This window comes from Astyanax mexicanus, chromosome 11 (assembly GCF_023375975.1).
Source record: "Astyanax mexicanus isolate ESR-SI-001 chromosome 11, AstMex3_surface, whole genome shotgun sequence".
NCBI classification, from domain to species: Eukaryota; Metazoa; Chordata; class Actinopteri; order Characiformes; family Acestrorhamphidae; genus Astyanax; species Astyanax mexicanus.
The window spans coordinates 26,254,673-26,280,532 of NC_064418.1; the positions used below are offsets into that span (position 1 = coordinate 26,254,673).

The following is a 25,860-nucleotide window of genomic DNA, read 5'->3' on the forward strand; positions in this document are numbered from 1 at the left end:
AGTCTGGTTTGTGCCACATTCTGAGAAATTAGTTAAATTCTTGTAAACAGGTCCGGTGCCTCTGCCTGAGAAAGTATATGCCCTCGACCACATCTTGAGAACATTCAGCATTAGCAAAAAAAACCTTGGTATGAGGCACAGTGCAAACCAACCACAGGTAAAAGTCAAAGAAAGACAGAGCGTCTTTTTTTCACAATACCATGAGAACACATGCATGCACCTACTCTACATACAGTTGTGGTTAGATGTTTACATGCACATCATCGTGGGAACGAATGTTTTGTCAGTGTTGGGCTTTCCGTGATTTTTTTTTTTACTGTTTTTATGAGTTAAGTTGGGTCATTTTAGTAAAAACATCCACTTTTGGAAAAGCAAAATGTTTTAAATTTAAACCTGGACTATGTTACTACAGTACATAACTGTTTGTCTGTGTGAATACGCATACATTAATGTACTTATTGTGGGTACCTAATAAAGTAAACATCAGGGTTTGTAACATCTGAGAGATTTTGTTTTACTTTCAACAACTAACTGACCCTCAAAGCACAAAGCACAGTTGTTAATCATGATATATCAGCTGAACTGTGTTATATATAAGTATATATGTTTTTATGTGGAATATATTTGTAAAGGCTAGAATGACCCACTTACAAAATGCATTTTTTTAATGATTTGCTGCATAAGTTTGAATTATTTGGGGAGAATTGTGTGAAATGAACACAAGGTCAAAAGTATACATTATTGGTCAAATATTCCCTAGCAAGTAGCACCTTAACCAGACACTTTTGGTAGCTAAAGCTTTGGACAGAATTTGGGTTAAATATTTGACTCAGCATTTTGGCAGAATTAGTAGATTTAAAAGATAATTGTTGGTTTCCTAGCATGGAGCCAACTCCCAACACACAGATTTTAGCTCAGGTTAGGTCAAGGCCATTTTAAAAGTGTGATGTTAGTCTGTTTTAATCATTCTTTTATGTGGTTGAAAAGTTTCTGAATTATGGGGTAATACTCCTTTTTATTATGTACATTTTTTACCTGAACATCACTGGATCCTCTGGATTACACGCTTATTTAAGTGTCCCAATTAGAATAATGCTGGCTTTAAAGTGACGTTACAGGGCATTGAACTGACTTCACAGCACAGTGGACTCACTTTAGCGTAACACTGGTGAACTCCGTCATATTTGTACAGCATATTACAGCCCAACTGATCCAACTACTGAACTAACTGCCCTCACTTGGGCAAGCTGGGTTCCGGGACGTGCACAGGAATCTTGAAAGGCAGTTGCTCTAACCTGAAGAAAGGGCACCCCCGCTACACCTGCGCCCCTCCCTTTTTCTCTCGAGGTGTCTGAATCTGAATGATTGACTCTGAAAACTTTGTTTTACGAAACTTCAATCAAAATTACGAATTATAAGAAAATCTTGTTGAAATATAAAATCATATTTGCCTATATTATTTTTTCCCCTTCCTCTGAAGGGCAATATCAGCCAAGGACGGCAAAAGGGCAGTTGCCCAAGCACATTGGGCCGTAGCGTCTGCACGTCACTGGCTGGGTGTGTTACAGCAGGAAAACACTAAAACTAGCAGTACAGTGTTACTCAAGTACCTTTAATTTCTTAATATACATGAATTCTTGCGTTTCAGACCTGCAACATATTCCCAAACAGTTGGGATGGAGGAAATGTAGGGCTAGTCATAAGGTAAAAAAATAATTAATGAGGTGTAAAAAACAGAACCTTAGGTTAACTATGTCCAGAATGCAGTTGAGGCGTCTGAGATGGGCCGTCACACAGTGGAAATGTGTATTGCAGTCAGATAAATCTGTATACCAGATCTTTTTGGAAGAAGTGGATGCCATGTGCTTCTAACCAAACATGAAAAGGAGCATCAGCATCAACAACAAGTCAAGAATTCAGAGTCAGTCATGGTATTGGGGTGTGTCAGTACAGTCCTGCGATGCAGCATTAACACTGAAAATACATTAAGATCTGAAAATACATTATGATCTTAGAGCAATATATGCTGCCCTCAGGTCATGCCTTACATGCAGCATCACACACTACAAAGGCATGGCTGCAGTTCTGACCTGTAACAGTACAAAATATACCAAAATAATAATAATAATAATAATAATAATAATAAAAAAAAACATCATACTGTTGCACATCGTATGTGTTTGCAGGATGAATGGGGCAAAATAACACACAAAACATTTCATCGCTTGGTATCCTCAGTTTAACGTATTTTGTGTGTTGTGAGACGAAATGGCAACATTGTAAAGTGCTAAATGCATAAAAAATACCGTCCCAACTTTTGTTTGGAATGTGTTGCAAGTCTGAAATGCAGAAAAGGATTTATATTAATGAATAAAATAAAGTTGAGCAGATACAACATGAAATTTCTTGGGTTCATACTGTCTGCAATCAAATGAATGTCAAAAAAAACAACAACTAAAAGACACTGAAAGCTAAAGACAACAAGATATGGTTATAAGGCAACAATCAACTACCTACACTGAAAACAGGATGTAGCACACTTCTGAAGGTAAAACCACACAGTTGTGACTCCTCCTCCTTTATTTATAAGCAGACGTCTTCTACTATCTTGCTTTCATACTCTCGACTGACTCGCAACAAACTCACTTTCATATAGCAGGTGGCAAGACACAGTCTGAGCAGCAACTATGGCGCCTCTACACTTCAATGCTAAAGCCATAGCAAATGCGCTAGCATCATTTGCTGTTGTCTTCTTGTTTGTTACCTTCTGTTATTTGCTAAAAGAGGGGTTTGTTTGTCCGTGTGACCCTAATGAAAATACATGGTTCTGCGCACTTTACATATATGTGCCGTTCTTCATTTTTTTGGGATTTATGATGGTCATGGACAACACACTTTTGGGGATTTGTGAACATGAGCAATGGTTCACTTACATTGTTGTAGTTCTGAAGCGCTTTCTAAAAGCTGTCACTGTGGGTTTAATATGGATTGTAATAGTACTGATAGACGGAGACTACTTGGTGTGTCTTCAAACAACATCGCTGAACATCACAGTCAGAAGTGAGCAGCCAGCGTGTAAACAGGAACCTACAGCTGACGAGTTTGCAGATATAAGACACTGGCAAAGTCTGTCACTCGTAAGTATTGAACTTACTTATTTTTTTTTTTATTCATGTCAGGATGTAACTAATATGTATATGTTTTAATATTAAGTTTATGTTTAAGATACTAATTATGCTTTCTCATTGCATACATTTCTTTTAAGGTCACTGGATTGATTCTCCTTTGTTGGCTGTTGCTTGCATGGGTATTTGTCGTATGGTGCTCAAAACGACAAATGCACATGTTCTATATTAAGGTTCTCTATGCTGAATATCTACTGGAAGAGGCTGACAACGAGCTGAGAAAGGAACTTAGGGAACTGGCCAAGACCAGAGCTGAATACAAAGTACAGGCCAAACTGATCCAAATACGAAACAATGTAGGCCCTATAAACCCACCTGCAGGTTATGAACGTTTTTAAACTTTTGAGCAGTTGATTGACAGCTGAACGACTTTTTCATAATCCACTGGGAGGGATAAGAAGCACTGGGAGCAATATATTGCCTCTGCTACTGCCAATAGGTCATTAATTTGGTTTCACTGATGTTTTATTTTATATCTTAAGATTTATACTGGTAATGTGCATACTTTAGCTACATTAAATCTGAAGAGGCCTGTTCACAGATTCACACAGTGAAATTCACACATATCCTGAAGTGCAGAATGAACTGCATAACCTTCCTGCACAGTATAATAGTGCACTGTGGTTAACAGTCTACTGTGGTTTCAATCAAAAGCTGTGAATATCATTTCTGAATCATCATAGTCCTGCGATGGATTGGCAATGTACCTTGCATTCTCTCATGGCTACCAGGATATTCTCCAGCTCACCAAGACCAGCAATGGATTAAGTGGGTTTGACAATTAATGAATAAATCAGTGTACTACCTCAGTTACCATTAGACTGACTGATATTTAAACTAGGGATGCACATTGATATGGGAATTATATCAGTATTGACTGATACTTTAAAATACATTAATGTAAGTTAATTTGATCAACTGTTTTGTATAGGCTTACTCTGACTCTGAATTAATAAAAAAAATTGTTTGGGTATCAATTAAACAGTTTTACTTGTGTATTATGTTAATATAGTCTGTGTCATAAATGTGCAACTGCATTTTTTTGCTATATAGTTTAAATGTTTCTGTGAAGAAAAAACACAAAATAAATATGGAAAAAATGTATATCCATTTGTTTTCTATGTATACAACAAATAAAAATTCCAAATTAATTGATTAAACTTTGTGTATTTTTTTGTGTACAAGTATTTTTTCACACTGCAGACCTTAACAAGCTCACTAAACATTACTAATACACAAATAACAAAACAAATGGAAGGAAATCTTTATTAAATGTTAGTTAAACATATTTTTATCTTTGTTAAATCACGGTTTATGCAGGAACAAAACAAAGAGTTTTTTATTAAAACACAGATGGGATTCTGTGGTACACAGGGCCCATTAAAGGGCATTCCAGATTTATTTACATATTTCCACAAATTGTACCTTCATTAGTTTAGTATTTATTACATTTGACATATATATATATATATATATATATATATATATATATATATATATATATATATATATATATATATATATATATATATATATATGATCTTGACAATGACATGGAAAATGGAATCCCCCTCCTGTTCCTATCCTTATTCCTGGATATTTATCATGAAATGATAAAAAACAAATTTTCTTTAGTGAAAGAAATAAAATGAACTGACCCTCTGTGGAAAACGTAACTACTCTCTTCATTATTCAGACAATACACTGATAAAACCCAATTTAGTAGGACCAGTTAACTAGACATATACATGCGTTTGATTACTCTGGAAAATCTTAAATCAAACCTTTTTGAAGGATCTAAAATAGTTACTGAACTTTGTAGTGAGTTTCTAAAGCAAGTTTTATGCTTTAAAACCAAAAGTCTTGAATATGAACAGCAATTGTACCTCAATTAAGTCAATTACTGTGAAAATCCCACTGCTTCAGTGACATCTAGTGAACATGAAGGGAAAAGCAGAATCAGTACTTTTTATCTATTTTATCTATACCATATCTGTATTATTAAACTTAAATATATTTAGAATAAATGCATACTGAATACTGTCATTTTAGTTATTTTGTATAATGTTCGCAACATTTTTTAGTATAGTAAATAAGGATCAAAATCAAAAAAGATTATGTACAGACTAAGAAGTAAAGGTCAGTATGTATGTTTTTAAATTTGTTTATTTCAATAAATACAATAATTAGTTTTATGTTATACACTTTTTTGCAGATCTAAAACCATTAAGTGTAACAAATACAGGATGTGGGAAAATAACGTTTTACAGTGATGGTGACTTAATATTGTGCATTATGTCACGCAGCCTTGTTCTCCTTCCACACTACCGGACTCCATTTCTCAGAATTCCGCTGGTTATGACATCAATAATAACCTTGCACCTTCCTCTGTCGTTTGTCTCGCCCGTTTGCTATTGTTTGTTCACGGTTTCGTTACGCTCTATTTATTTCTTGTTTATTTCTAGTTCCCTTTATTCCTTGTATATTTCTAGTCACGTTTCTTTCCTGTTTGTTTCTTTGTTTATTTTGTATATATTTACGTATTTATCCTTTGTATATATTCCCTAACCTTGTTTTGTTCTTATCTGTTTAGCTTAGCTCTGTGTTGGTTTTCCCTGTTTGTTTATGTATATATAAATATTCGTTATTCCCCTGTTTGTTTATTTGTTTGTTTATTATTCATTAAAGTCTTGTTCTTACCCGCATTTAAATCCGCCTCCCGTTTCATCCCCGCGTTACACATTATATGCACTGAATTTTATTAGCTGTGCACACTGGGTAGAAGAACCAACCAAAGCAGTTTTTATACAAATGCAATGCATGTTTATTTAGTCCACAAGGCAAAATTGTAGTCAAAAAGGTAGGCAAGGGATCAAATAACAGAAATAGCAAGTGTAAAACAAAGGTGTGCAAATGTCTCGCAACTAGAGTGTCTCTTCACTCACTCTCTCTCTCTCTCTCTCTCTCTCTCTCTCTCTATATATATAGATATATATATCTGATGTGCTACATAAGCACACCTTAATCCAAAGGACACATTATATAAATGCCAAACATCTGAAGTTATGTCTGCTATTTATATTATTAATTTTAATGAACCACAGACACTTTTTAAAGCTTTCCTTTCTTTAAAACTAAGATATTAAATAATTACTATTTTCGGAGGAAAGCGCAATGACTCGGTTCCAATACATCAGCTCACAGGTGCCTTGTGCTGATTGACATCAACCTAGGAGCATCATCTACCCACCCAGAGCAAGGCCAACTGTGCTCTCTCAGGGTGGGAGGACTACTCAGCACCCCAAAAATTACTTAATTAATAATAAGACATTAATTAATTAACAAAATTATGTTCTCAAAGTGTTTAGCACTTTAAAGGATAACATAATGTGAGTTTAATATAGTTTTAGTTAATTAAACTTTAAAATCTCGATAAACAAGTTACAAGTAAGAATGGGAAAAAAATCCTGGAAAAAAAAACTGAAAGACCCTTAGCTGCTATAAAAAATTGTTTACAAGCTATATTACTTCCTAAGGGGTAAGGGAATTGTTCTCCCAAACAAACACAATAGTTTCCCCACTTAATAAAGATAAATGTGAAAACAGCATGACATGCTCAGACTCCTCCCCCTCTAGCAGGTTTTTTCTGTTGTGCTTATCTGATTTTCCTTCACTCTGCTTCTCAACAACAATTTCTCAAAGGATTACAGCCTGCGTAGTGACAATGACCCATCCAGACTTCAGTGCTAAAGCACTAACACAGCTACTTTCATCAGCTGGTGGTGCTTTTGTAGTCATCATTGTAGTAATCATTTTTTTAGTTGCTTTCCAGTATATTTTAACACTGGAGTTTGATTGTCCGTGCGACCCTGAAGAAAACCTGTGGTTTTGCCTAATTTACATTTTTCTACCGTTTTTATTTTTTGCCTTGATTATAATTGGAGCAGACAGAATCTTTTGCAAAATTTGTTCTTCCGGTTGAAGAGTAACTGTTTATTTTACCTTAAGTGTATTGACAAATATCTTTCAATTATGATTACTTATCTTAGTATCTGTATTTACATAATCATTGTGTGAAACCTTGTATTCTATATAACCAATACTCACATTGTATTTGATCATTTGTATTACTCACAGTGTATTTTATACACATTTATATAGAAGATTAACCAATACTCACAATACATATTATTTACACATATAGATAAACATTGTTTGATCAGGCATGTGACTAACACATCTATTATGACAAATTAACCCACATGATACATAAGGCATTTACTAACACATAGGATTTAGTATATGGCGGACTAACCACGCGTTATTAACACATTAACATATAACATATGAAATTTATTCTTGAAGCATTCGTTCACTGCATGACCCTAATTAATGGCCATCAATCATTGACTGGTACACTCTGTATGAACTCGACTGATACACTGTATGAACTAAATTGATACAGAGGAGGCTCTTAGACAAAGCGACCTTCTCTGTGTGGGTGCCTCCCTGAAACCTGCAGCTGCCTCAAAGCGGGGGGTGACGCACACTCACACAGATAATGCCACAATGGTCAATTCTGGAAGAACACAGTCAAGGCCAAACACTAGTGGTCCGGTCAGACACGTGAAACGGATTACTAACACGTGAAATTACGCATGCTAACATGAGATGATTTTAGTAACGCCTCATCAGCAGGTTTCACGTCATTTGGGGTATAAAACATGGAGTCAGATCAGAGGGGGGTCAGAACTTATGCTGGGACGGCTGTTAGACGGTCTTTCATGTGTGGGTTCTCCTGAATATTCAGCACTTTGTAATAAATGCTTGGTTTGCTTTCAACTTCACTCCACTGTCTGACTCTCTCTATCAAACGAACACGCAGGGGAGTTGTACCCCGGACGAGAGGTGGGTGTTGACCCACCTTTCATTTTCTTTTCTACAACACGGTTATCGCTTCATTTGTTTAAAAAGACTTGTGAGAGCTTTGACAGTTGGTGTACTATGGTTTGTAACAGCACTATTAGATGGAGAATTGAAAGTATGCCTTATGACAACTTCAGAAAATATAACAGTCCGGACTGAACAACCAGTTTGCAAGGAAAAAACCTACCAGCGATGAATTTGCAGACATCACACGTCAAAAAAATATATCACGTGTAAGTATTTTATTTGGTTTAAATTTATTGAAAAATTCTTATTGCAAAAAAAATTAGTTTTATTTAAATAGAATGTTAAAAAAATGTGCTCTCTCATTTTAAACAAACTCTGAAAGGCATCCGGATTGGGTGTGCTGGCTGGGGTAACAATTTTATGGGCAATATTCTCTTGTTGCGCAAAAGGCAAAGGACACACATATTATAGTAAGACTCTGTATGATGAACATTTGCTGGAGCAGAATGAACTACTTCTAGAAAAGAAAATGAAAGAAAAGGCCAAAAAGATGGCAGATGTTAATGCAGAAGAAAATCTGAGGAAACTGAACCTTCCTGCAGATCCTGAACAGCCTGACATGTAAGGAATTTCACAACAGAATCCAACCCTTACTGCAAATCCTGAAAACGTTGCCATTTCTAGAGCTTCACACCAGAATTCAACCCATACTGTAAATCCTGAAAACGCTGGCAGTCATGGTAGGTCACAAGAAAATTCAAGATGTTCTGAAAAGGAACCACTTTTAAATCATGATGAGGATCAAACTGAACACATCCAGCAACAACCTCCAAATCCTGACCAACTACAACCTGAACACAACCAGCAACAACCTCCAAATCCTGACCAACTACAACCTGAACACAACCAGCAACAACCTCCAAATCCTGACCAACTACAACCTGAACACAACCTGCAACAACCTCCAAATCCTGACCAACCACAAACTGAACACAACCAGCAACAACCTCCAAATCCTGACCAACAACAACCTGAACACAACCAGCAACAACCTCCAAATCCTGACCAACTACAACCTGAACACAACCAGCAACAAACTCCAAATCCTGACCAACAACAACCTGAGCACAACCAGCAACAACCACCAAATCCTGACCAACTACAAACTGAACACAACCAGCAACAACCTCCAAATCCTGACCAACAACAAACTGAACACAACCAGCAACAACCTCCAAATCCTGACCAACTAAAAACTGGACACCTTTTCTAATGAATGCAACTACTTTAAATACAAAAATACAAAACATTTTTTGTTGCACAAAACATCACAATAACTATGATTACATGTGGAAATGTTGTTCATATAAATATAGTTGGATTACATTTGGAGCTTTATGGAGCTACAGAATAAAGAAATAGAGTTTAATAAGAATAAACTTTTTACCATGTTTACTATTGTGACAAGTTTTAATAAGGAAAATGGACGGCAAAAAAACATGCAGTAAAATATTCAGGAGCCCTAAAATCCTACCAGTTCATGATACTATTAGGGTTAAATATGTAAATCATTCAGCATTAAGTCCTAAATACACCAATAATTCAGTTAAATCCACAGAGTTTATAATCCCTCAGGATTAAACTGTTCAGCTTCATCTGAAAAGCTCTGCTTATTACGTGTTATTTTAACCAGAAAATTAAAAGATCTAGTAAAAATAAACTGAAGTGAAATGTTGTTCAGTCGGTTTTAAAGTTTTTAACAGCTAGAGGGTTTGTTGTGCTGGATATTTGACTAAATACAGATGACTGTATAAACTGTGTACCTACAAGCACAGAGATTCTTCCCTTTCAAAGTACATCCCTCTTTTACACACCAGCTAAACACTGATATTACTTTAAATAAATAGAATATAGTAAATCTGTACTGGCTTAATTTGTCTCACTATCTGGCTTAGTTGCTGTAAATGTAACAAACCTTAAAACTACTGTTTTAATAAAAAATAGCAATAAATAATGATAAACACATATCTAAAATAGTAACAGCATTAAATACATGACAATTAAACTAAATATTTTAGAAATAATTTCACTAAATCTAGACCATTTTGTTAGTTTTTGTAGACTAAAACTAGACTAAAACTAATAAACTTTTTTTTTTTACAAAACTACATTTGTTTAGAAGGGTTTTCTATTTGCAATTTTTTTTAAAGTAAGATAAAGCTGAAGCCTTATGCACGACTGAAGCCTTATGCAGTTAAGAAATGAAGTGTACGGTATTTTATTTTAGGGTTCTGCAGACCCTCATATGCTCTCAAATGCTCAGTAACAAAGATTGATTTTGGTATTAACTGGGATTATTGTATAAACTGTGACTGCAGTAAATAAGAAGTCCTGCATATTTTCCCTCAAAACTGAAAGCAGCATAGCAGTGAAAATATTTGTGCTGTGAATCATTTGTTGGTCTGTTGATCTGCCCATTAAAATATGATCAAACCAGGGGTGCGTTTCCCGATAGCGATTGTTCTTAGGGATTTAAGAACAACTTTAAGAACGACTTAACTTTAAGAACGCCATTTTTCCGACTGTTTCCAGAAGCCACTCTTAAGTCTCCATACTTACGAAGGACCTTTAAGTAGCACTTTGGTGGCTCCGCCCCCGTGTCTGTGAGGTTTAAGGCAAAGCCAGATGAAAACTAGACCACCGATTTATATACAGTTCTTCATTATTAAGCCACAAAGGTATAATTTTGTATGATATAAAAAGCCAAATAAAATATATTTACTTATAAGTAAATAACATTTATAAAAAAATTTCACTTGCAATTACACGTCAAGCCTATAAATAGGCACACAATTGACACATCATTCCTCAATCTGGAAGCATGTCTACCCGACCACGCAAACGTAATTTCTCACAAGACGAACTAAGCCACATGCTGGAGGAAATCGAAAAGAATCAGCAAATACTCTTTTCTAAAGCTCGGGGAAGTTCAACAAACAGAGAAAAAAGGCAAAAATGGGAGGATATTGGCAAAAACATTAGTGCATGTAGTACAATCCAACGGACAGCGATGGACATAAAAAAAAAATGGCATGACTTTTCCAGTCAAGCAAAAAAAAAAGGAGCAGAAATACGGAAAGAGAGGGCTAAGACTGGTGGGGGTCAGTCATCTATACCAGCCCTATCTCCTGAAGAGGAAAGAGCTCTTGCAATACTAGGGCCAACTGCAACCAGAGGGATCTCTGGTGGGGTAGATGTGTGTTCAAATGAGTTCCCATCTACCCCACCTCAACCTACATCCCCTGTACATCCCTCATCAGCATCAGACAGTCCTGCATCATCTCCTGGCCCTTCCGTTACACAGACTAGTCTTAGAGCTCCACCTACTACAGAGACCCCCCGAAACACCTGTGCCTGTAGTGAGGAGTTAATTTTAATAGAAAGAGAACGACTGAACATTGAAAAGGAGCGGCTCCAGTTAAAAAGGGAAAAGCTGCAACAGAGGGAGAGGCAACATCAAGAGCTGGTGGACCTGAAGAGAGCTAAACTTGAAATAATGGCCAAACAGCTTTCTGTGGCTGAATTTCAGCTGTCCAGGCCAGCTATCTCCGTTCCCATCATACTGCCCTCTGAACAAGGTAAGATACTTCTGCCAAGTAATAATAGTGTACATATAATTTACTGATCTCTCATATATAAAATGTAATCATACTAACAATATATTTATCTATATCTTTAAAATACTTTACAGTTTTGTGTTCATTAACTTAAAGATGAACCTTTTCTTCCAGACCCCAGTTCCACTGAAAACCCACAGCAGATATAAAAAAAGATGCCAGGACACGTTTGTTTTTTTTTCAGTTTAATGACTGTTTCATTTATTTATTTTGTATGTAATATGTTGGACTGTAAATAAAATGTGAATATTTTGAAAAGCAAAATGTGTGAAATGAAAACTAAAATAAAAAATTACACAAACAAAAAGAAGTCTTGCATCCCAAAGACATGTTATTTCCAGTAAGTTAAGTAAACACATCCCTAATGATTTGCATCCGTGCTTGCCAGCCAGCCTGGTAAAGTCCTTCTCTCCTCATTCCTGGTAATACTTCAGGAACGTTTCCTTTCTCTCTCTCCTCATCATCCTCCTCATCTTCCTCACTCTCTTCATCAGGAAGGTGTATACCAGCCTGCACCGCAATGTTATGAAGCATAGCACATACAACAATTATGGCACAGCTGCGTTCTGGTGAACACCGGAGGCCTCCTGATGACTTGTGAAGGCACCTAAAACGCATTTTCAAAATGCCCAAAGCTCTCTCTACAACACTGCGTGTTCTGCGGTGTGCCATGTTGTATCTCTCCTCAGCCTCTGTCTGGGGATTCAGGACAGGAGTATGAATAAAGCTTCGGAGTGGATAACCACTGTCACCCAGGACATGTCCACCAGCAAATGCACCCTGGCTTGCCATCTGACACACTCCGGAATTTGCCCAAATGAAGGAGTCATGAGTACTTCCGGGCCATTTGGCCACAATGTCAGTAAAGAGGCCTTGGTGGTTACATATGACCTGGATATTTAATGCAGAGTAGCCTTTACGACAGGTGTAGATGGGGCTCAAGAGGCTGGGAGTGTGTATGGGGATAAGTGTACCGTCCACCACACCAACAATTCCAGGAATGCTTCCAATTGCATGAAAGCCTATTTTTGTTCCTTGCAATGCATCCCTGGTACGTGGAAACGTAATGTATGTTGGTGCATGGCGCAGGAGCGCTTTAGTGACAGCATGCACACATTTACATACAGCAGCTTTGCTTAGGCCATAGGCATCACCCAGAGTCTGCAGAAACCCACCAGTGGCATAAAAACGAAGCGTTGTCAGTAGTTGAATGGTGGGACTAAGTGCATAATTTCTCTTCGTCCGTCTTGTCAGCTCCTCCTGTACTAGACCGAGAAGAACCATGATCTCTTCCCTAGGCAGCCGGTATCTGTCACACAGGACATCATCAGGGAGATCTAGTAGGTCCAGATTTAAACGGCGAACAGCATTGGGACGAACTAACTGTCCTCGTGGATTACGGCGTCTTCTCAAACGGCGTCTCTGATTTAAAAACAGTATTCTTTGGACAGCCGCCATATTCCTCGAATGCGCACCATTATCAGCCTTCCAATTGGTTACTTATATACGTTAAGAAAAAAAAATATTTACTTATTTGTTTACTACTACGACTGTCAGACTGGGGAAAACCGTTAATTTAATCCATATGTGTGTGATATGTGTGAATAAAAATTATATTTGTAGGTAATTGTAACTTTTTCTTCACGTGAATACGATTATTTCAACCATATAATAAACCCAAATACTATGAATAAATATGCGCAGGTTAATAAATTCATTTAAATAGTCTGGAATTTAGTCTTTTTTTTATTGTTTATTTTTTTATAAATACGTATGCTGAATGCATCTTTAAATGCATTTTTTTAAGGATCAAAAGCGGCCTCTTTCGTTTTTGAGTCAGAACTGCACGTGGATTCCACGTTAAGAAGAACTTAGTTATTTACGAGTGGGTCAGACCACTCGTAAAGTTACGAACGAGTTTAAGTACTACGTTAGTTACGAAGGCTTTCGGGAAACGCTCGTAATTTTAAGATTGTTCGTAAGTACGAAGTTACGAAGTACTTAGCGTTAAGAACGTTTTGGGAAACGCACCCCAGTTCATTACTTTCGGTTCCACATTTCTTACTACACAACACAACCAACCTCCTTTTTAGTTTCATTTTTTTTTTGGTTTTTGAACATTTATTTTAGATTTATTGGCCAAAAATAACACATTTTGCCCAAAGGAACTATACACAATTAGAGTGATGAATTAACAATATGCATTATAAAATACACTGGGTTTTAAGTTGTACTACTGTAAAACAGGTGCTAATGTACACAGGCAGTAAGAATGACTCATTGAGAATTTGTGTATAGTTTGTGTTTGTGTTCAGCCTGTGCTCACCTGGAATAATTTAATGAGAAACTAAAAAGATAAAACAGGTAGTGAATAGTAAATGTAAATAATGGCCAACCTCAAGACTCCTCCCTCTCTGGCTTTTATTTATAATCAGGCATTGCGGGTGCCATTACTTCATACTGAGCAACACTGACTTTACAAAGCAGGAGGAAGCTACAGTCTGAGCAGCAGCAATGACTCACCCAGACTTCCACGCTGAAGGATTAACCAAAATAGTCACATCAGCTGGTGGAGCATTTGTAGTCGTCATCTTTTTAGTTTCCTTTCAGTATATTTTTAAGCTGGAGTTTACTTGTCCGTGCGAGCCTAATGACAATTGGGTGTTCTGCAGCTTTTATATTTTTGGACCCTTCATAAGTTTTATGCTAATTTTAATCATGGTAGATAAAGTTCTTTTGGAGAGTTGTTGCAGTCGTTCTTGTAGTGCACGGATTTTTAGAGCCATCACTGTGGGCTTACTATGGGTCATAACAGCATTTATAGATGGAGACTTCCTAGTGTGCTTTATTACAACTTCACGAAACATAACACACACTACAGAACAACCAGTTTGCAAGAAGAATCCTACCACTGAGGAAACTGAAGCTGTCTTACGGATAACATTTATTTCACGTGTAAGTATTCTAGTAAATAATGTCTCTTATGAGCAACATATTTTAGCTAAAAGAATAAAATAATTGCATAGTAAAATGTTGGGATAGGGATACATTCATTCATTCAGTAACTAGCTATTAGCTTAATGTTGTTAAAGAATGTTTTTATTTACACACAAACTCTTTCAGGTCACTGGACTGGCACTGCTGTTGGTAGTGATAGTCTGTTGGACAATTGCCTTAGGTTGTTGCCAAAATAAGGTTCTCTATGAAGAACATGTACTGGAGGAGACCGACCACTTTCTAAAAAGTAAAATGAAAGAACTGGTGAAAGGTAAGGCAACAGCTGCTGCAAACAAAAAACTGTGTAAAATTAAAGAATCTGTTGGCCTACCAGAACAGCATGCAGTTCCCACTGCAAATCCTGAAGAACAGTCCCTACTCACAGAAGATGATTAAGTCTCTACAGTCTCAACAACCTCCAAATCCTGACCAACCACAAACTGAACACAACCTGACAACCATCTGTTCAATTTTATACAGTAGGAAACTTGAAATTCTAGAAAGCAGATGTCATTGTAATGTACATATTGGGTCTTTTTTAAATTTCAAACATTTTTATATTTAATTTGTAGGTAATAAATACAATTAGATATTGTGGTCTACAGTATAAATACATTTTTATTGTATGTCTTTAAAGGCTTCACATGTATACGCTGTATTTTCTTTATATATATATATATATATATATATATATATATATATATATATATATATATATATATATATATAATGTAAATGTGACAGTTTATTTTCATTTGTATTATAAGGAGGAAATTAACAACAGGAATGTAAAAAATATAAATTTCATCTGAACTGTATATGAATTCCACAAAAAGTTGCTATTTATTTTATGCTTCTGTAAAGTTTTTGGCAAGACAGCAATGGTATGATGTCTGTATTTGTATGTTTTTCTGACAGAATGATGTATACTGGAATTAATACATTTATGTTTATTAAATGTACTGTAGAGTATTACAGAAAGCTGTTTTAATAAACTTTACACTTGAACTATAACTGTGAGTACTGACTGTGTTAAATGGATTTGATGATCCTGAGATAAGCTGTAAAAGGTTTAGAAGTATATATCTGTTCTACTATAGCAGGGGTCACTAATAGGCGGACCGCGGTCCGGGTCCGGATTGGACAACGTCCAACTACTGAGAAGGATTTAATTCTGACAGTGCTCATTTAAAGCGGCGGAACGTTTATTGTCTTTATGGTTTACGTGCTTTACAGCGCAGTAAACTCACAGACCAATCACGTGTGTTGTAAAATCAGATCTGTGCAGATACGAGCGCGCAAGGCCACACAGGCGAAGCAGGCGGTGAGAAGTGGGAGAATAAAGCGAGAAAAGCTAATACAGATGGTGCGCACCAGAAAAAAACATTAAAATACTACCTTTATAAAACATATTAACAGTAATGTAACCGAGAGGTGTTACTTGGAAGAATTAAAGAGAAACAACCGAGACATTACTGCAAAATATTCCACCTGCTTAGAACTCCTCAGCAAGAAAAAAAAACCCTCGCTGGCAGGCGCGCTCTCTCTACTCCCAAAACAACCCTACCTCAACACTAAGGCAACCCCCGGGGGACAAAAAGCATTGGCAACTCCCCACATCAGTTTTACCCACAACATAATAAAGTCTGCTACAGTAATAATACTAAATAAAATAAAACTACTTTAAAAACTACTTTAAAACTGTTTAAAAAAAAGCTGATATTTTGGCCAAGTTCAGCAAACATTTCTCCATATATTGTACGATTTATCATTCATGAAATTATTATTATGACAGGCAGGTCTAAATGTAATATAAATAAATTCAAATACAATAAATAAAGCATTTTGAAACAAAGTTACAGATACAGATACAGATTCCCATTATTAGACTCGATATGTTAAATTATTGATGGTGTTTCCATTTATTTTATGATAGGTTGATAATGTAATTATTGTGACAGGCCTATTTCTAACAATAAATATTGTTGAAATATACTAGTATGTGTAATTTGTTTTGCCTTTCAGTTGTTGATATAAAACACTGACAGAACTACTATAGGCTTCTTCAGTAAACAGAATAAACACTGAATTATAACACATAACATTGGCGACGGTCCGGACCTTAGACTGATGAAATTTTCTCTTACTGGACCAAACTGAATTCTAATTAAATACCCCTGTACTATAGCAACCTATCTGCATACACTGACTCTAATTAGGCCTAAACCAATCTACTCCAGACATCCCACTTCTCCAGGAAAATGTTGGAGTCTCCCACATATTCATGTACTATGCATAAAAAATGTAAAGATCCAATAGTACCAGGCACCTAACACTAGTTAAAACTTAAAATATATTTTCTCCAGATTCAGGTAAGATAAGATGTGCACGATTCCTAACTCCTGAGTGAGTTTTAGTCAATTTAAGTGAGTTTATTATGTTTCTCTAATTTCCCATTTGCTTGTGTAGGGTATTTGCTCTTTGTTGGTTCACAGTTACTGAATTCTAACCCTTTTTTTAACCCTGTACTGAAAAAAATCAAAATATCTTACTATTTTCAGCTTCATTCAGCTGAGTGTCTGTTAGTCACAGTTAGTTTACATGTTAACATTACCAAATAGTTATTTACAAAATCTGAAGGTATATCATTATAGACTAAGGCTTTTGCTGCTTTTGCTGCTTAAAAGTGGACTGGAGCAGCCTCCTCATTTTGTATTTTTCTTTTTCATAAAATAGGTTTTTTTTCCAGTTATTCCTTTTTTTGTCAACATTGTTTTTTTATTGGATCTAGGGCTGTAGCTATCCATTATTTCAGTAATCGAGTACTCTACTGAAAAAATCGTTTTGATTAATCGAGTAATCAGATAAAACATGTTTGATTGCTTAAAGAGCAATTAAAAATACACAAGAGAAAACAAGACATTTCACTTAATAAGGAATGATGACCAATTGGTTTCCCTTTTTATATAGGTTATATTTTTTAATTCACAACATACCTTTCCAAATTGGAAACTTAAGGTACATTTACAGACCTGCATGAAAAGGAAACGTTTTTTGTAAAATCATTCTTTTTTCAGGTTTAATTTTTTGTTGTTGCACACTGTACGTGCTGATTGTACAGATGTGAAGTCTGGTTTCTAACACATTCTGAGAAATTAGTTAAATTCTTGTAAACAGGTCCGGTGCCTCTGCCTGAGAAAGTATATGCCCTCGACCACATCTTGAGAACATTCAGCATTGGCAAAAAAAACCTTGGTATGAGGCACAGTGCAAACCAACCACAGGTAAAAGTCAAAGAAAACAGAGCGTCTTTTTTTCACAATACCATGAGAGCACATGCATGCACCTACTCTACATACAGTTGTGGTTAGATGTTTACATGCACATCATCGTGGGAACGAATGTCATGTCAGTGTTGGGCTTTCAGTGATTTTTTCAACAACAAACTGACCCTCAAAGCACATGTTAATCATGATATATGAGAAAATTTTAAAGAACTGAAAAAAATAGTGGACTTACTATGTTCTTTACTTCATAGATCTTCAGAAAATTGGTAAACAAAACTTTTTTTTTTTTTTTTACTGTTTTTATGAGTTGAGTTGCGTCATTCTAGTAGAAACATCCACTTTTGGAATAGCAAAATGTTTTAAATTTAAACGTACACTATTTTACTACAGTACGTAACTAATTGTCTGTGTGAATACGCATAAATGACAGCTCAATTATTTTCTACCTTTTTTGTACATTAATGTCCTTATTGTGGGTACCTAATTAAGTTAACATCAGGGTTTGTAACATCTTGGAGGTTTTTTTTATTTTCAACAACAAAATGATCCTCAAAGCACTTTAGTTGTTAATCATGATATATCAGCTGAACTTTGTTACATATAATCTAGTATTCTATTATTTTTCATATGAGTTCATTTGAATTAAATGAGAACATTTTCAAGAACTGAAAAGAGTAGTGGACTTATTATGTTCTTTACTTCATAGATCTTCAGAAAATTGGTAAACAGAACTTAAGTAATGCCATCAGTGTATTTTTAATTCAAAAGAGATCTATTGGTATGTGATAACAGGGGTGACTCTTCGGGGCAGTAACTGTTCTTATTCTGTATTTTTCTATAATATATTTTTGGTATTCATTTATTTACATCACCACACGTCATATATTTCATAGTCATGTGTACATTATTGCAGTTATAATACAAAAACTGGCACTCACCCTTCACACATCACTGTGGGGATTGCTTTTAAAATATAAATAAAATTTAACCCTTACATGTTTTTATGTGGAATATATTTGTAAAGGCTAGAATGACCCACTTACAAAATGCATTTTTTTAATGATTTGCTGCATAAGTTAAATTATTTGGGGAGAATTGTGTGAAATGAACACAAGGTCAAAATGATACATTATTGGTCAAATATTCCCTTGCAAGTAACACCTTAACCAGACACTTTTGGTAGCTATAGCTTTGGACAGAATTTGGGTTAAATATTTGACTCAGCATTTTGGCAGAAGAAGTAGATTTAAAAGATAATTGTTGGTTTCCTAGCATGGGGCCAACTCCGAACACACAGATTTTAGCTCAAGTTAGGTCAAGGCCATTTTAAAAGTGTGATGTTAATCTGTTTTAAACTTTTTTTATGTGGTTTAAAAGTTTCTGAACTATGGGGTAATACTCCTTTTTATTATGTAAATATTTTAGCTGAACATCACTGGATCCTCTGGATAAGAAGATTATTTAAGTGTCGCAATTAAAATAATGCTAGCTTTACACTAATGCTACAGGGCATTAAACTGACGTCACAGCACAGTGGACTCACTTTAGCGTAACGTAGTGAACTCCGGTCATATTTTTACAGCATATCACAGCCCAGCTGATCCAACTACTGAACTTACTGCACTCACTTAGGCAAGCTGGGTTCCTGGACGTGCACAGGAATCTTGAAGGGCAGTTGCTCTAACCTGAAGAAAGGGCACCCCCGCTACACCTGCGCCCCTCCCTTTTTCTCTCGAGGTGTCTGAATCTGAATGATTGACTCTGAAAACTTTGTTTTACGAAACTTCAATCAAAATTACGAATTATAAGAAAATCTTGTTGAAATATAAAATCATATTTGCCTATATTATTTTTTCCCCTTCCTCTGAAGGGCAATATCAGCCAAGGACGGCAAAAGGGCAGTTGCCCAAGCACATTGGGCCATAGCGTCTGCACGTCACTGGCTGGGTGTGTTACAGCAGGAAAACACTAAAACTAGCAGTACAGTGTTACTCAAGTACCTTTAATTTCTTAATATACATGAATTCTTGCGTTTCAGACCTGCAACATATTCCCAAACAGTTGGGATGGAGGAAATGTAGGGCTAGTCATAAGGTGAAAAAAATTAACCATGTCCAGAATGCAGTTGAGGCGTCTGAGATGGGCCGTCACACAGTGGAAATGCGTATTGCAGTCAGATAAATCTGTATACCAAATCTTTTTGTAAGAAGTGGATGCCATGTGCTTCTAACCAAACATGAAAAGGAGCATCAGCATCAACAACAAGTCAAGAATTCAGAGTCAGTCATGGTATTGGGGTGTGTCAGTACAGTTCTGTGATGCAGCATTAACACTGAAAATACATTAAGATCTGAAAATACATTATGATCTTATGAGCAATATATGCTGCCCTCAGGTCATGCCTTACATGCAGCAGCACACACTACAAAGGCATGGCTGCAGTTCTGAGCTGTAAAAGTGCAAAATATGTGGAGAACTTTCAACCCAAAATAATAATAATAAAATAAAGAAAAATACATTATAGTGTTGCACATCGTATGTGTTTGCAGGATGAATGGGGCAAAATAACACATAAAACAAACAAAAAAAAATCATAGCTTGGTATCCTCAGTGTAACATATTTTGTGTGATGTGAGATGAAATGGCAACATTATAAAGTGCTAAATGCATAAAAAATACCGTCCCAACTTTTGTTTGGAATGTGTTGCAAGTCTGAAATGCAGAAAAGGATTTATATTATTAAATAAAAAGTTGAGCAAATAAAACTTAATGAATATCATAGAAAACATAAAAGACACTGAAATCTAAAGACAACAAGATAACCAAGAAGCAACAATCAACTACCTACACTGAAAACAGGATGTAGCACACTTCTGGGGGTAAAACCACACAGTTGTGACGCCTCCTCCTTTATTTATAAGCAGACGTCTTCTACTATCTTGCTTTCATACTCTCGACTGACTCACAACAAACTCACTTTCATATAGCAGGTGGCAAGACACAGTCTGAGCAGCAACTATGGCGCCTCTACACTTCAATGCTAAAGCCATAGCAAATGCGCTAGCATCATTTGCTGTTGTCTTCTTGTTTGTTACCTTCTGTTATTTGCTGAAAGAGGGGTTTGTTTGTCCGTGTGACCCTAATGAAAATACATGGTTCTGCGCACTTTACATATATGTGCCGTTCTTCATTTTTTTGGGATTTATGATGGTCATGGACAACACACTTTTGGGGATTTGTGAACATGAGCAATGGTTCACTTACATTGTTGTAGTTCTGAAGCGCTTTCTAAAAGCTGTCACTGTGGGTTTAATATGGATTGTAATAGTACTGATAGACGGAGACTACTTGGTGTGTCTTCAAACAACATCGCTGAACATCACAGTCAGAAGTGAGCAGCCAGCGTGTAAACAGGAACCTACAGCTGACGAGTTTGCAGATATAAGACACTGGCAAAGTCTGTCACTCGTAAGTATTGAACTTACTTATTTTTTTTTTATTCATGTCAGGATGTAACTAATATGTATATGATTTAATATTAAGCTTATGTTTAAGATACTAATTATGCTTTCTCATTGCATACATTTCTTTTAAGGTCACTGGATTGATTCTCCTTTGTTGGCTGTTGCTTGCATGGGTGTTTGTCCTATGGTGCTCAAAACGACAAATGCACATGTTCTATATTAAGGTTCTCTATGCTGAATATCTACTGGAAGAGGCTGACAACGAGCTGAGAAAGGAACTTAGGGAACTGGCCAAGACCAGAGCTGAACACAAAGTACAGGCCAAACTGATCCAAATACGAAACAATGTAGGCCCTATAAACCCACCTGCAGGTTATGAACGTTTTGGAACTTTTGAGCAGTTGAGTGACAGCTAACTGACAACGACTTTTTCATTATCAACTGGTAGGGATGGGAAGCGCTGGTAATGTGCATACTTTAGCTAAATTAAATCTGAAGAGGCCTGTTCACAGATTCACACAGGGGAATTTACACATATTCTGAAGTGCAAAATGAACTGTATAACCTTCCTGCACAGTATAATAGTGCACTGTGGTTAACGGTCTACTGTGGTTTCAATCAAAAGCTGTAAATATCATTTCCGTTTCTGAATCAGCATAGCCCTGCGATGGATTGGCGATGTATCTTGCATTCTCTCCACATGACTACCGGGATATTCTCCAGCTCACCAAGACCAGCAATGGATTAAGCGGGTTTGATGATTAATGAATAAATCAGTGTACTACCTCAGTTACCACTAGACTGACTGATATTTAAACTAGGGATGCACAATGATATAGGAATTATATCAGTATTGACTGATACTTTAAATTACATTCATGTAAGTTCATTTTTATTTATTTGTATTAGTTTTAAAGTTATACCTGGGCTGTTTAGTCTCTCCGTCAGTTATAAATGTGTATGTCAACACTGACATCGGCAGATATATACATGTGTAATACCTATCAGAATCAGCCCAGAATTCCCACATCAGTGCATCCCTAATTTAATTTAATTATTGCAGTTTAAATCAATGCTTGGTCATATTTCTCTCCTCTGTGAAGGAAGAGTCTGCAAGATATCTTTTGTAGTCCCATTGATGATTATGATAAAGATAATGATGATGATGATGATTATGATGTTGGTGAACATCCACTGTTTTGTATAGGCTTTCTTTATTTAAAATAAATTAAACAATCAAACAAACAAAAAAAAGTTGAGGTATCAAGTAAACAGTTTATCCTGTGTATTATGTTCATTTTGTCTTTGTCATAAATGTGCAACTGCATTTTTTGCTATATAGAAAAAACACAAAATAAATATGGAAAAAATGTATATCCATTTGTTTTCTATGTATACAAGAAATAAAAATTCCAAATTAATTGATTAAATTTTGTGTATTTTATGTGTACATGTATTTCTTCACACTGCAGACCTTAACAAGCTCACTAAACATTACTAATACACAAATAACAAAACAAATGGAAGGAAATGTTTATTAATGTTAATTAAACATATTTTTACCTTTGTTAAATCACGGTTTATGCAGAAATAAAACAAGTAGTTGGTTATTAAAACACAGATGGGATTCTGTGGTACACAAGGCCCATTTAAGGGCATTCCAGATTTATTTACATATTTCCACAAATTGTACTTTCATTAGTTCCGTATTTATTACATTTGATGGATATTTATCATGAAATACTTTTAAAAACAAATTTTCTTTATTGAAAGAAATAAAATGAACTAACCCTCTGTGGAAAACGTAACTACCCTCTTCGTTACTCAGACAATACACTGATATAACCCAATTTAGTAAGTGGGACTAGATAACTAGACATACACATACATTTGACTACTCTGAAAAATCTTAAATCAAACCTTTGTGAAGGATCTAAAATAGTTACTGAACTTTGTAGTGAGTTTCTAAAGCAAGTTTTATGCTTTTTTTAACCAATAATCTGAATATACACAGCAATTGTACCACTGTTAAATCAAGATATAAATTCAGCAATAACTGTGATAATCCCACTGCTTCAGTGACATCTAGTGAGCATGAACGGAAAAGCAGACAAAATTACTAAGAATCAATACTTTAGATTTGATTTATATTGATAATAATGATAAACAAATAAATACATAAATAGTATGTGGTCAGAACTGATTGTATAAGTTATTTATCCATTTCATCTATGGCATATCTGTATGATTAAACTCAAATCTATTTTGAATAAATGCATATTAAAAACTGCGATTTTAGTTACTTTGAATAATGTTCACAAAAAAATTTTGTATAGTAAATAATGATCAAAATCAAGAAAATATTATATGTAGACATCAGTATGTGTTTTTACACTTTTTTATTTCAATAAATACAATATAAGTAGTTTCATGTTCTATACGTTTTTGCAGATCTAAAACCATTTAGTGTAACAAATACAGGATGTGGGAAAATTACGTTTCACAGTGATGGTGACTTAATATTGTGCATTATATGCCCCAGTCTTTAAATGAATTAATTGGACTGGATAATGACAATGCAGAATGCATCCTTTTATATGAAAACTTGATTGATGTGACACAGCACCAAAATCGCCCCAAACTAGGGGCATAACAGTACTTGAATTGAAACAGAACCATTATGAGTAAACTGAATGGAACTGAATTTCATTAGCTGTGCTCTGAGCACATGGCTTTGAATACAAACAAAGGAAGGGAAGAACATGGAGGCTGACAAGGGACAGGACAAGCATGTGACACTGGGTATAAGAACCAACCAAAGCAGTTTGGATGCAAATGCAATGCAGATTTATTTAGACCAAAAAACAAGGCAAAATCATAGTAAAAAAAGCAGGCAAGGGATCAAATAACAGAAATAGCAAACATAGTAAACATTTGATAAAACACAGGTGTGCAAATATCTCGCAACTAGAGTGTCTCTTCACTCTTTCTTCAGATTCTGGTCCCTTGATTTCCAAACAAAATGAACAATTTTCTGATGATCAGTGATGGTTTGGAGAGCCATGTCATCTGCTGGTGTTGAGCCACTGTGTTATATCAAGTCCAAAATCAGTGCAGTGTTTTCTGGTATCTGGTTGTATCTGTTGAATCTGGTTTAGGGCCACATAAGAAAGTGACTCCAATTAGATTTGAAAAGATCGAATTTGACATGTCCACACAGTGCTAAAAAAGGAGGAAAACAAATGGACAAAAGAAGATGGATTAACTTACTGTTTGTACAGATTTAATATTAATTTATTTTTATTTGTTTTTATAGATACTGAACCTTGAAATCTAAACTCAAGAAGGAACTAAACCTTGGTTTCTTGTTTACCATTTACACATAAATCTGCAAATGGCATTCCTCAATCTGCCCTCATAATACATGATCTACACATTTTCACTGTAAATGAAGCAAAAGAAAACAATCGGCAGCTCATGGCTGACCTTACAGGTGAGATTTGGGCCTAAGCAATGAGTGAACAGATGTTGAAAAGCAATACAGCTGTGCAGGGGCGGATCTAGCCATTTTTGGGCCCTAGGCAAAATATAAACAAGGGGCCCTCATTCTTAAAACACACACATAAACCAAATAACTAGAGATGGAACGATCGATCGGCAGTGTATCGGTATCAGCCGATTATCAGCTAAAATACTGTATCGGCGATCGGCAGATGTTCTTCTGATTTTAGCCAGTCTGATTCAGGAGTTTAGGGTTAAGCAGTTTATCAGAGCTGTGTGTGGATGACCGGTGAAACTGCTCGCTTACAGGAAGCTGCAGTTCCTCATCCAACCACTAGCCGGAGCTGCAGCAGCAGCAGCACAACAAGCCCCGCTCTCTCTTCACTCAATCAGAGCTACAGCCATGCCACGGGCTACAGGCTCAGGCTGCGTCCGAAATCGCATACTTCCATACTAAACAGTACGCAAAAGCAGTATGCGAGATGGGGTAGTGTGTCCGAATGCGCAGTATGCGAGTTTAAGTACGCGAAAAGTTCCCGGATGACGTACTGCACCGGGACAGATTTTGAAGTATGCAAGCCCTGCACACTTCACCCGCTCATATTTCCCAGAGTTCCAAGGGGGGCGGCGGAAGTGAAGCAGAGGTTGAAGATGGCGGACAGCGGCGACGCGGGTCTTTACAAGTGTAAGTAGAATGTAATCGGAATAATAAAAAATATCACCATTTAAGTACCCAAAGTAACGCTATGAGTAATTTTGTGAAGAACGATACGCATATTTTATTTGATTTTTAATTTATTAACTTCGCTAACGCTAACTTGCAAGTGTTTAAGGCTAGCCGTCAGTACGAGCTAAG

The 25,860-nt window shown here is 36.0% G+C and overlaps 1 long non-coding RNA gene across 1 annotated transcript; it reads left to right on the forward strand.

The window, feature by feature from the left end:
* The first annotated feature begins 2,640 nt into the window (after nt 1-2,640).
* Nucleotides 2,641-4,345, forward strand: LOC111197126 (uncharacterized). Its single transcript, XR_002652359.2, has 2 exons — nt 2,641-3,137; nt 3,266-4,345. It is a non-coding gene; the product is annotated as an uncharacterized LOC111197126 (long non-coding RNA).
* Nucleotides 4,346-25,860: the final 21,515 nt, after the last annotated feature.